The sequence below is a fragment of the Triticum aestivum genome, chromosome 4A (genome assembly GCF_018294505.1).
Source record: "Triticum aestivum cultivar Chinese Spring chromosome 4A, IWGSC CS RefSeq v2.1, whole genome shotgun sequence".
Lineage (NCBI taxonomy): Eukaryota > Viridiplantae > Streptophyta > Magnoliopsida > Poales > Poaceae > Triticum > Triticum aestivum.
In genome coordinates, this window is record NC_057803.1 from 459,600,845 (window position 1) to 459,614,584 (window position 13,740).

The following is a 13,740-nucleotide window of genomic DNA, read 5'->3' on the forward strand; positions in this document are numbered from 1 at the left end:
GAGAACTCCGGATTCGGGTAAGTAACAAGTAACTCATGCTTATGTGTTTGCTTTGCATAAAGAATGCCTTACCCGCCGCTATCTTCTTCACCTCATCCAACTCCTGGAGGGTCTTTTGGGATTCGGCCTTGGCAGACTTGGCACTTTCAATAGCCGCCGCGAGCTCGGACGCTCGCGTCCTCGAGTCACGCTCCAAACTCTCATGTTTTTCCATGAGAGCCTGGAGCTCTTGCCGCACCTTGCCAACCTCAGCCTCATACTTCTCCCGCTCGGTGCGCTCCGAGGCTGCCCTCTTCTCGGCCTCGTCCAGCGATTGCTTAAGGGTCGCCACCTCAGAAGTGGCCCCTACAATAGCCACGATAATTCTGTCATTTTTCGCAATTGCACCTTTATATATATATATATATATATTTAACAAGGTATTTCTTACCTTCATTGTCCTCGAGCTGCTTCTTGGCACGCTCGAGCTCTTGCTCGGACCTTTCGAGGTCCTACTTCAGCGTGTCCACTTCCGCAGTCAGAGCGGCGGACGCAAGCAGGGTAGCCTGCACATGCATATTGACTCATTTTTGTTAGACTCCTACGAATTCTATTTGATCCTCTATTCGGCTTTTCTTCCTGAATGCCAAATAGAGCATCAGGGGCTACTGTCTATGCGGTACTATTATTTACACTTTCTTTAGTTACCTCGAAGCCTGTCAAAAGGCTAGTACAAGCTTCAGTCAGTCCGTTTTTTGCGGACTGAACCTTCTGGACCACCGCACTCATAATAGTGCGGTGCTCCTCGTCGATGGAGGCGCCTTGGAGCGCCTCCAACATATTGTCCGGCGCCTCCGGTTGGATGGAGACCGCCGGCACGGTGGACTTGCTCCTCTTGGAAGGAGGTCCCCCGCCGGACTCCGGAACCTTTGAAGGTTCCGGAGCGGTGTCCGGCCTAGAGCTGGATTTGGAGCCCTGGGGGGTTTCATCCACTTTACTCCTGGAGTCCGGGAGGTCGCCTTGCGGTGCCTCCAGGACCACCTCCTCCCGATTGGAACCTGTTGGGACAACACTTTGGTGTCGTCCGTAGGGCGGGGGGAGGAAGCCGTCGGAAGTGACTTCACGTCCGACGAGTCCAGTGAGCCGCTCGACGACGTGTCGAGCCGGTCTTTGGGTGGGCTGCATAAACACATTCGACATAAGGGAAAGCTGTGCAATAAACGAATTACTTTGGTATCCGGATACTTACGATTTAGCCAGGGGCTTGGCCCTGGGCGCCCACTCCTCTCTGCCATCGTCGTCGTCGGTGGAGTAGTCCGGAGAAAGGGTTTTCCCCTTCTTGGACCCTCCGGCCTCCCCAGTTGGGGCGACCTTCCTTTTCTTCCCTTCCCCCGCTGGAGGGGGAGGGGTCTCTTCTTCCTCCTCCTCGTCTTCATGGGAGGAGTGCGCCTCGGATTCATCGGATGGTGAATCCGACACCTCCGGGTGTCGGGCACTCTTTTGAGTCCCCGTGGCCTTCTTCTTGGCCCTCTTCTCCGGCACCACATAGGGTGCCGGAACCAGCAGCTTCGCTAATTGAGCGTCCGCTGGGCCTTCGGGCAAAGGCGCCGGACAGTCGATCCGTCCGGACTTCGCCTGCCAATCCTGTCAAAGGTAAGGGAGTTTAGATCCCGCATAGAGTCAAACTATGGAAAACTGATACCCTGTAAAAGGAAAAAACAGCTTACCGCAAGCGTGTGACGCTGCACGCTGAATCCGTGATCCTCGGTAGCGGATGCGGGAGCCTCAGCGCCCTTGAAAAGCATCCTCCAGGCATCTTCGTACGTCGTGTCGAAGAGCCTGTTTAGAGTTTGATGCTGCGCCGGGTCGAACTCCCACAGATTGAAGGCCCGTCGTTGACACGGGAGGATCAGGCGGATGAGCATAACCTGGACTACATTGACAAGCCTGAGCTGCTTGTTCACCAGGGATTGGATGCATGTTTGCAGTCCGGTCACCTCCTTTTGGTTACCCCACGACAGGCCCGTCTCCTTCCAGGACGTGAGCCGCGTAGGGGGCCGGATCGAAACTCAGGGGGTGCGACCCATTCGGCGTCGCGTGGCTCGGTGACGTAAAACCACCATGATTGCCACCCCTTCAGGGTCTCCACAAAGGAGTCCTCGAAGCACAGGACGTTGGCCATCTTGCCAACCATGGCACCGCCGCACTCCGCCTGGCTGCCGCGCACCACCTTCGGCTTGACGTTGAAAGTCTTAAGCCATAGGCTGAAATGGGGGCGGATGCGGAGGAACGCCTCGCACACGACGGTGAACGCCGAGATGTTGAGGACGAAGTTCAGGGCCAGATCGTGGAAATCTAGGCCGTAGTAGAACATGAGCCCCCAGACAAATGGATGCAGAGGGAAGCCCAGTCCGCAGAGGAAATGGGGGAGGAATACCACCCTCTCATGGGGCCTAGGAGTGGGGATGAGCTTCCCCTTTTTGGGAAGCCGGTGCACGATATCGCTAGCCAGATATCCGGCCTTCCTCAGCTTTTTGATGTGTCCCTCTGTCGTGGAATTATCACGGCAGATGTCCTTAGTGTCAGGACTTAGTCGCGAGGCCAACACATCTATGTGGTAGCTTGAGAGGGGTTGAGCGGGACAAGAGACGCGATGTTTTACCCAGGTTCGGCCCCTCACGGTGGAGGTAAAAGCCTACATCCTGCTTCATTGATATTGATGATGATGATCACGGTTACAAGAGTGCTCTATCTCGAGAGCTATTGTCTAAACCTAACTTGTCCAACTTGTGGAACTTGTGAATCTTCTCCCTTTTGGGGAGCCCTGCCCCTCCTTATATATGTTGGAGGGGCGAGTTACATGTAGAGTCCTATTAGGATTAGGACTAGTCTATCTCTAATACAAACTGGATACAAGTCCAGGTCTTAACTCCTTGTAAGATAAATGTTCCTCATGCCTTTCCTCTTAAACCGGCCCACCATTGACATAAACCGGCCTTCTGATCCTTGGGCCTTGTCACTCATCTGACCCGTTGCCGGGTCACAAGTGTGTCATAATGTTCCGGCGGGTTGCTTGTAAACCGCCAGGCCAGGGCAGGTCGCCAGTGAATCGCCAAGTGTAAACCGGGTCTCAAGTAAACCGCCAAGTCCAGACGGGTCAACAATGAGTCTTCAGGCTCGTGAATCATCATACCAGTGAACCGTTAAACACGTAAATCGCCAACCCTCTGGCGGTTTACCAATGAAACGCCTAGTCCGGCCGGGTTATACTTCCGGCCGGTTTACGCCGCGGGGTATATCCCCGACATTAGCCCCCAAGTTTAGCTTGGATTTATCCATGGTAAACTTATGCTGCAAAATAAACACAAGAACAAATTTGACAGGTTATGCTCCGGGTTAAGAATTCTTGTAAACCGGTACCTGATGATCCTTAAGTCCTTGTCATTTCCTCCTTCTAGAAAATCCGGGTTAACACGCCAGCTTCATACTCAATTTGTTGACATTGGTTTCTCACAGAGAAATATTGTGAAGAATAATCCACTTGAGTCGGCTTCCAAAGCGCCGATTTAAGAAATATGGGTCTTGAAGTACTTATCTGATATTCAGCCGGTTTGAAGATGTAAAACTTGCCGGTTTAATATTACCAAAATGGCCGGTTTATAAATATTGATGGCACCGGATTATGACCGTTTATAGACGCCGGGTTATGATTGTTGCCAATGCCGGATCACACAATTAATCTTCCTGATTTGCCAAAAACTGAGAATTTGAAGATGTTCCTCCTTCATATGCATATTACCTGTAGCCCCCAAGTCTTAAGAGGAGAACATAATGATAGCTTAAGACTTGTGTCAATATAAATGTTGCAACCTTGAAGAAATCCAGATTGTTCATCTCAGTTACTAGTCACAACTGAATATTCCACATATGTAGCCCCCAAGTGTCGGGTTGTTATGCTTGCAGCAACCTAGGACTTGTAATTGCCTTATACTCATAAAAACTTCAACCAATGTAGCCCCCAAGGGCCAGGTCATTATGCAATAATGAGCAGGGACTTTGTAGATATGATCATATAGATTTGAACAGCAACGTGTAGCCCCCAAGTGCCGGGTTGTTATGCTTGCAGCAACCTGGGACTTTGTAGATATGATCATGTAGACTTGAATTGTTGACAGGAGCAATTGGTAGCCCCCAAGGGCTGGCTCATTATGATATGATGAGTCGGGTCTTCAATAATATGAGCAAAAAATGACTTTGCATTAGCCCCCAAGTGTCATGGTGCATGCTTGCAGCGACATGCGACTTGCATATTTGATATAATCTTAAGTTGAATAATGTAGCCCCCAAGTGCCGGGTTGTAAGCCTGCAGCAACTTGGGACTATTCCTTCAATTGTAAAATAAATCATATCCATTGATAATATAATAGCCATTGCGCTAAAGCGACTTTGAAAACCTTAATCATAATACTGGTTACTGATAACCATAATAAAATCCAGCCATGTTGGCTATTTGAAAATTTGAATAATATAATCCAATGATTTGTAAACGCATAATTCCAATGGCGCAATCCAAATATATACTGGCGACTTATAGTCGAAACCAGACCGGGCTGATAGTCTCCGGATTATGATTTGACCGTATTTCATCAATTTGTAATTGACAGACGAACCGGTTTAATAATGTTGGCTTGAAAACACAACAAAAGAAATAGTTTAAAAGAGAACAAAATTCAAGCAAAGGCAAATATAAAACCATTGCAAATGAGGCTTTGAGCCGATCAAGAGGCATTACCATGGTCGGACACGACCAAGCCCCCAAAAGGCGTAGCTATGGTTTGAGTCAGCCAGGTCCCCAAATGATGCATTGGCATTACGCTGATCAAGAGGTGTAGCGATGGTTCGGGTTCGACCAAAACCCCCAAGTGATGCTGTGGCACTAGGCCGATCAAGAGGCGTGACTATGGTTCAGACGTGACCACAAGTCCCCAAGTGATGCATTGGCATTATACCGATCAAGAGGGGTGACGATGGTTCGGGTTCGACCAAAGCCCCCAAGTGATTCTGTGGCCTTAGGCCGACCAAGAGGCATGACTGGTTCAGATTTGACCATGTCCCCAAATGATCTGGTGGCTTTCGCCTATCAAAAAGGTGTTGCATTGGTTCGGATACGACCAAGCCCCCAAGTGATATTGTGGTATTGCGTCGATCAAGAGGTGTAGCTATGGTTCGGATACGACCAAGCCCCCAAGTGATCAATAATATGATAAGCCAATAAGGCATGATACCCATGTTTGAACCACGCATCATGGCAGTAGGTCCTCTTTGGCACCCTTTAACTTTTTGCAAGAGATAAAATCTTTCTTGAACCGGGATTTTTAACCGGATATTGGGAGCTTCAAAGCTTTGTGGGAGACAAATTTACCTTGAGCCGGATTTTGAACCGGATTTGAGAGCTTCAAAACTTGTGGGAGAAAGATGTCTCTTGAACTGGATTTTAAACCGGAATCTTTATTTTGAGCCGACAATTTTCTGACGGCTTTTAAATTTTCATCAATATGGCGGTGTCCTCCGGAACCGGGTTATCATTCCCTCCAATGACCCGGAGTTTCTGAGTCATGTCATTGTAGCCCCCGAGTCTTAAGACTACTGGAGGAGTTGGCTTGAGAGTCTCCATATTTGACCGTGATATAAATCGGTATGAGTCATTCAACATCTCAGTGATATAACTTGTCCTGCATTGGAGAACTTGCAAGCCAGAGTAATTATTTTTTTAAAGAAAGAAATATATAATATAAAATATATGGGATGGATTTCACCTGATGCGTCAGGTCAGTAATTATCACCGCGGAATTGATGATCACCATGGTGAAGCTGAAATCAATCACGGCCGAGTCGGTCGCGGGAGCAGACAGATGAGTCGGCCACGCTGTTGTAAGCCGGTGCGGATGAGCTACAATCGCAAGTGCGTGAACAATGAGTCAATCGCGGGTGCAGTCCCAACAAGTTGATGTAGACCAAACTGCCCGGGCGGCGGCTTGCGCGCGCCCATAGAACAGCGAGTGGGCGCAGACGCCATTGCACAATGATGCTAGCACCCGCTCCATATCCGCCGCATGACATCCCTTTATAGTGAATAATTATCCTGCGCAAAACAAATACAGCAGGGCAGAGTAGTTGTTTGTCGAAAGAAATCAACATGTATTCAACAAAATATATAGGAGAAATATCACCTGATTCGTCCGGACGAGAGGTGATCCATTCTGTGAACACCCTTCATTATTTGTAATAGCAATTTAGCCCTTTTTCGTCCTTGCAGAAAGGGTGATTAACAAAAAAATGAGACCAACCCAAAGGCTAACCCTCGTTGGCTTTTCTTTATAGAAGAAACTCCGTGAGCACTGCGTGTCCGTGCCGGGACTGGAACTCGGGTGGGCTGGCAGCAACCTCAGCTGCCCAGCCAACAGGTCGACACCCCGTCCGAAAGGATGATTAACCACAGCACAGAGGTGAGGTTACAGTTGTAGGCCACGCGTAGTGACTCATTGCAGGGACGAGACAACTTTTCACGGTGACCTTCACGTAAGCAGACTTCTCCAAAATCAATTAGTACATGTGTACTAGTACTTGATGATGTGCCTTAGGTTCCACTAGTATTTGACCCACACAATTTTTCCTTGATGGGAGTGGATCACGGGTGGAGGAGCAGCATTAGCCAGCCGGTCAGGTATACACGCGGCACTGCGGCCGGAATTAGGAGATGCGGCAGAGGAGGTGCTGGCGACTTGGCGAGACGAGCCACAGTGACGGCGGCTCGATGCAGCTGCGACTTAAGAGGATGGCAGCCGGGCGGCTGACGGACCGGAGACAGGTTGGAGACCAGGCGGTGACTCCAAAAGGCGGATTAGACATGCGGCGGCTCGGCCCCGCTGTGGCTGAAGCGGGCGGAGATGGAGGCCTAGAAAGCAGACGGTCGAGTATACAGGGCCGTACACGGCGGCAACTCACGGTGCGGGTCGGCTCTTCGGTGGCGGCTTGATGACTTAACACGGAGAGGCTCCAAGGCAGGGGCGGCTCAGAGTGGATGGAACGAGGCGGCTCGAGACCATGAGAAACTGCAGGGAGGCGGCTCACAGTGGAGGAGCGCGTGGGCGCGATGGTCCGGCAACAAGCCACGGGACGGAGCCGACCGCTGGAGAGTGCAGAGGATAACACGGCGACTTCGGCAGCCCTGTGGTACCGTGACGCAGGAAGAGGCTTTCGTTGGCGCGAGGGACAGCGGTGGCGCGGGCGAGCCGGGCCGATGAGGAGGAGGCACGTCGGCGGCTCGCGGGCCACATGGTGATTCACAGTGGAGGAGCGGTGCTGCCGGCGGGGCACGCGCAGGAGGAGACGGTAAGGCCGCGACGACGATTTGGTCGCAGTGAAGACGGCGGCTCAATCACCAGAGACACGTATGGTGGCGACTTCCGAAATGGAGGCGCAGTGAGGTGGCTTGGCGTGGTCAGGGCGGCTTGGCGACGAAGACGATAGCGTTTTGACGTGGCATGGCGATGTAAACCACGGTTACAGCAGCTGCTTGTGATAGAAACGAGGCCGGGAGGCGCTGGCAGCTCGCCAGCGGAGGCTGCCACTCGCGGATGCAGAGACGACCGCGGCATGACCGCAGGAGCGGCCCACAGGCGGTAGCAGGTTCCAGCGGTGAAGGCCTCAGCGGCAGGGTTCGATTTCATACCACGGTCCAAGTCCTTTTCTGGGTCGTGACTTTCCTTTTTTTTCAATCTGATCCGACTTGTACTTTGTACTAGTCTTTGACGAAATCTGCCATCGAGACGCTGGTTCGTTGCCCGACTACCGTCGTCTTTCTCTTGTCTTGATCTGATGGCTGGAGTAGTACTTTTTTGTCTTTATTGAAAGAACAGATTAGGCCTCCAATTGCCTCACGATTAAGAAGTATTCCTATGTCTTTCAGCGAGTTCACGTGTCGGCGAAACCAAAACAGCGGCAGAGAAACGACGTTCTCGGTGACTTGTGATTGGACCGTTTGCCCATATCAACAGCGGTTGACTTCTCTTTGGACTCAAATATTGTACTATCCGATCCAAAGTTGATGACGATTCTGATCTCCTGATGATGAATTGGCCGGCTCTTCTTCATCTGGAAATTGCAAATTTCTCAATCCCTGTGAGAGATCCCTCCAAGAACTCAACACCACCGTATGCAGGCCCCACGGTGGGCGCCAACTGTCGTGGAATTGTCATGGCAGATGTCCTCAGTGTCAGGACTTAGTCACGAGGCCAACGCATCTATGTGGTAGCTTGAGAGGGGTTGAGCGGGACAAGAGACGCGATGTTTTACCCAGGTTTGGCCCCTCACGGTGGAGGTAAAGGCCTACATCCTGCTTCATTGATATTGATGAGGATGATCACGGTTACAAGAGTGCTCTATCTCGAGAGCTATTGTCTAAACCTAACTTGTGGAACTTGTGAATCTTCTCCCTTTTGGGGAGACCTGCCCCTCCTTATATATGTTGGAGGGGCGGGTTACATGTAGAGTCCTATTAGGATTAGGACTAGTCTATCTCTAATACAAACCGGATACAAGTCCAGGTCTTAACTCCTTGTAAGATAAATGTTCCTCATGCCTTTCCTCTTAAACCGGCCCACCATTGACATAAACCGGCCTTCTGGGCCTTGGGCCTTGTCATTCATCTGACCCATTGCCGGGTCACAAGTGTGTCATAATGTTCCAGCGGGTTGCTTGTAAACCGCCAGGTCAGGGCAGGTCGCCAGTGAATCGCCAAGTGTAAACCGGGTCTCAAGTAAACCGCCAAGTCCAGCTGGGTCACCAATGAGTCTTCAGGCTCGTGAATCGTCATACCAGTGAACCGCCAGACACGTAAATCGCCAATCCTCTGGCGGTTTACCAATGAAACGCCTAGTCCGGCCGGGTTATACTTCCGGCCAGTTTACGCTGCGGGGTATATCCCCGACACCCTCCGTGATGGAGGAGACCATCCACTTGCCTCCTGCTCCGGACATGATTGGAGAAGGTTGAGGTGGTAGTGCGGACTTGGGCGTTGGAGCTCGAGTGCGCAAGAATGGATAGGCAAAGGAGGAAGAAGGCGTGGGTGAAAAGGTGAATCCTTATCCCCTTATATGGGTGGACGCAACTACGTGTCCCCACCAGCCTGGTAAAACTCGCTTATCTCCAAGCGCTGTAATAAATGGCGCGGTTGGGTTACCCACGCCCATATTGATGAGAATCCCGGAATAAGGGGACACGATCTCTGCTTTAACAAGACGTGCCAAGGACACCACCTCGCATAACACGCTAAGATGGGACAGTAAAACGGTTCAAATAAAAGCTTGGCCGTGGTGTGATGTCACACTACGGAGTACGTCAGCAGATTAGATTTGTGTAAATATTATTCTCTCTATGGCAATATGTGGAAACTTATTTTGCAGAGCCGGACACTATCTTTGTGTTCAAAATCTTCTATGAAGTACTTGGAGGAGGAACCCGCCTTGCAATGCCGAAGACAATTTGCACGCCGGACTCGTCGTCATTGAAGCCTGGTTCAGGGGCTACTGAGGGAGTCCTGGATTAGGGGGTGTTCGGATAGCCGAACTATACCTTTAGCCGGACTCCTGGATTATGAAGATACAAGATTGAAGACTCCGTCCCGTGTCCGGAAGGGACTTTCCTTGGCGTGGAAGGCAAGCTTGGCGATACGGATGTTCATATCTCCTACCATTGTAACCGACTCTATGTAACCCTAACCCCATCCGGTGTCTATATAAACCGGAGGGTTTTAGTCCGTAGGACAACATACACATTAACAATCATACCATAGGCTAGCCTCTAGGGTTTAGCCTCTCTGATCTCGTGGTAGATCTACTCTTGTACTACCCATATCATCAATATTAATCAAGCAGGACGTAGGGTTTTACCTCCATCGAGAGGGCCCGAACCTGGGTAAAACTTCGTGTCCCTTGCCTCCTGTTACCATCCGGCCTAGACGCACAGTTCGGGACCCCCTACCCGAGATCCGCCGGTTTTGACACCGACAGCAGATTTTAGCAACTTAGCACAAGTCAAGCAAACAACCTACACATGCAATTCTAAGAGTAAAGCAGCGGAATGTAAAACAATTGCATATGAAGGTAAAGGGAGGAGTTTGGAGGGAGCAAACACAATGTAGACACGGAGATTTTTGGCGTGGTTCTGATAGGTGGTGCTAACGTACATCCACGTTGATGGAGACTTCAACCCACGAAGGGTAACGGTTGCACGAGTCCACGGAGGGCTCCACCCACGAAGGGTCCACGAAGAAGCAACCTTGTCTATCCCACCATGGCCATCGCCCATGAAGGACTTGCCTCGTTAGGGTAGATCTTCACGAAGTAGGCGATCTCCTTGCCCGTACAAACTCCTTTGTTCAACTCCACAATCTTGATGGAGCCTCCCAAGTGATAACTAACCAATCTAGGAGACACCACTCTCCAAGAGGTAACAAATGGTGTGTTGATGATGAACTCCTTGCTCTTGTGCTTCAAATGATAGTCTCCCCAACACTCAACTCTGTCATAGAATAGGATTTGGTGGAAATATGATTTGAGTGGAAAGCAACTTGGGGAAGGCTAGAGATCAAGATTTATGTGATTGGAATGAAGTATCTTGACCTCAACACAAGTGTAGGTGGTTCTCTCTCAGAAAATGTATGTTGGAAATGTAGGCATGTTCTGATGTCTCTCTCCATGAATGAAGAGTGGGTGGAGGGGTATATATAGCCTCCACACAAAATCTAACCGTTACACACAAATCACCAAACTCGATGGGACCGAATCATACAACTCGGTCAGACCAATTTAGTTCATAATGTGACCGTTAGGGTTTTCGGTGGGACCGACTTGTCAACTCGGTGGGACTGATATCATTAAGATTAGGGCATAACGTAATCTCGGTGAGATTGATTACACAAACTCGGTGAGACCGATTTTGGTAATAGACTAACCAGAGAGTTGCTCAGGAAAACTCGGTGGGACCGATTCGCTCTCTCGGTAGAACCGAGACGTTACGAAAGGGAAACAGAGAGTTTGCATTGCAATCTTGGTGGGACCGATTGCTCATCTCGGTCTGACCGAAACGTTACGACGGGAAATAAAGAGTTTGCAATCCCATCTCAGTGAGACCGAGATCCCTATCGGTAAGATCAAAAAGTCTAGGGTTTCTGGCAGTGGCTATGTCAACCGAACTCGGTGACTTCGGATAGACAGTTTCGGTGGGGCCGAGTTTGAATTTTGGTTTGGGACATATGTGGATGTGAGAAAGTAGTTGAGGGTTTTTGAAGCATATCAGTAAGCACTTTGAGCAAGAAACTCATTAAGCAACACCTCACCCCCTCTTTATAGTATTGGCTTTTCCTATGGACTCAATGTGATCTTGGATCACTTAAAATAAAAAATGTAGAGTCCTGAGCTTTCAGCTTGAGCTAATCCTTTGTCCTTAGCATTTTGAGGGATCCACTTTCTAATCCATGCCATGCCAATCATTGAGCTTTTCCTGAAATATTTATCTTCAAGTAGCATTAGCTCAGTGAGCTATATGTTGTTAGGAATTACCAAAACCACTCGGGGATAGTTGCACTTTCAATCCCCCCTTTTTGGTAATTCATGACAACATATAGATCAAAGCTTCTACAAATGATTATAAGATTTAAAAACATCGTCGCTTTGAGAAGTATGTGATAAGCAAGAGCGCCCCCTAAATTTGTGCATTATTTAAAATTTGCTTTTGAATGCAAATGCACAATCAATTAGGATCATGGCTTACTCTTCCATGTCACATACATCTTGGTGGAGCGCTCAAAATGATAGAAATTAAAAGCATGCACTCATCACCAAGCAAGTGAATGATCATATATGAAATATAAAGGATAACATCATTCAACCAAACATTAATGTAGCATATGATCAACCACATGATCATATAAGTATCTCTCAAGGACATAAGGTATCTCACACAAGCACACAATAGAAGTAGTTCAACCAAAATAGCAAGAGAGATAAAAAACAAGACACTCTCTCTCTCGAAGCCTATGATCTATACATTTTTCTCCCCCTTTGGCAACAAGTTACCAAAAAGTTTGAAAATGCATAGTGCTATACGTCTCTCAGGCTTGGTCTTCGGGAGGAGGTGTGGATAGAACTCCAAGGATGAAGGCTTCCGATGAAGTAGTTGGAGCTGCTGGAGTGGGTGCTGGAGGTGGCACTGGAGCTGTAGCTGCTGGTGCTGACACTAAAGCTCTAGCATCTGAGACTGGCACTGCAGCAGACCTTGGACCTCGTGGCACACGCTTGAAAGCATCAATGGTTGCTTTTCCTCTCCTCTCCTCTCCTCTCCTCTGCTTCCTCTTGAAGCTGCTCAACTGCAGTCTGAATCTCAGTCACCTTCAGATCAAGATCATAGAATTTTGTTTCCACAATCCTCTCCAGGCTCTCCTAATTCTGAGTCAGGGTGGCCAAGCCCTTCTCAATCCTTAGTGTAGATTGAATCAGATATCCAAGCTGATCTTGCTTGCTCTGTAGGAATACTTGAGATGCCTCTTCAGCAGTTGGCATCCTTGCATCTTTCTCTGCCCTTGCCTTCTCTCTCTTCTCATGTGCTTGCACAGATGATGGATCTTCCTCAGTCATCACAACGGTATTGTCTTCAAAATCAGGATATATGGGTAGATGCTCCTTATCTAGCAAATAAGTTCATGTGCCCATCTTAGAGTTGATGAGCTCCTGAATGTGTGGAGCATACCCACAACTTCTCTTCTGGTCAGCAGTAGTCCTCTTGATTGTTTCTACCATTAAGCTCATAATCTTAAACTTCTGAGGGACGTCAAATAGTTGGAGCAGATTGATAGAATGCCCTCCGATCATCTTGTGATCTCCTGACTTGGGTAGCAGAGTGTGCCTCAAGATCCAGTTGATCGTAGGCAGACCAGACAACAAGAAATGCACAGATCCAAGCTTGTCAGTTTCCAAAGCCTTGTCGGGGATCTCCTTGTACATGTTTTCCATGGAGTTGTGGTCTTTCTTCTTCTTGGCATATACATCCAAGTCATCTTCATGCTCTGCAGGGGCATTGATCAGCTTAGCCCATTTATCAACTGTGGACTGGTACCTGGTACCCTCAGACATCCAAACTATCCTCCCATCTGGATAGAAGTGGGTAGTGGAGTAGAACTGCATGATCAACTCATCATTCCACTTGGTGAGCTTTTGTCTAACGAATTCACCAACTCCACATGCCTTAAAGCTGTCATATACTCCAGGGAAGTGATCTTCATTTTCCCGGATGAACTACCAGTCCACCCATTTCATGTCACACACTATGGGCTTCTATCAAGAAGAATGGTTTCATAGAAATCTTGTTGTTCCTTTGTGTGAAACCTGTAATCCACAACAGTTCTCCTCCTGACAGCATATGGGTCAGACTGTCTCCATAACCACAATCATGCATCTTTCCTGATGTGCATGTCCTCAACGATTGGATGAGCATCATCATGGTCAGGAATTTTGGGCTTCAACTTCCGCAAAACATGGGATTCATCATCCTCTTCTTTAGCAGCTTCAGGCACTGGGGCCTTGTTCTTTTCCTCAGCTGGTATACTCCCGGTGTTCCTCTTGGGTTTTGGAGGTTTCTGAGCAGCAGCTTTGGGAGCAGGTTTGGGCTTAGATGGAGCAGCCCCTGACTTGATTGCATCTCCCA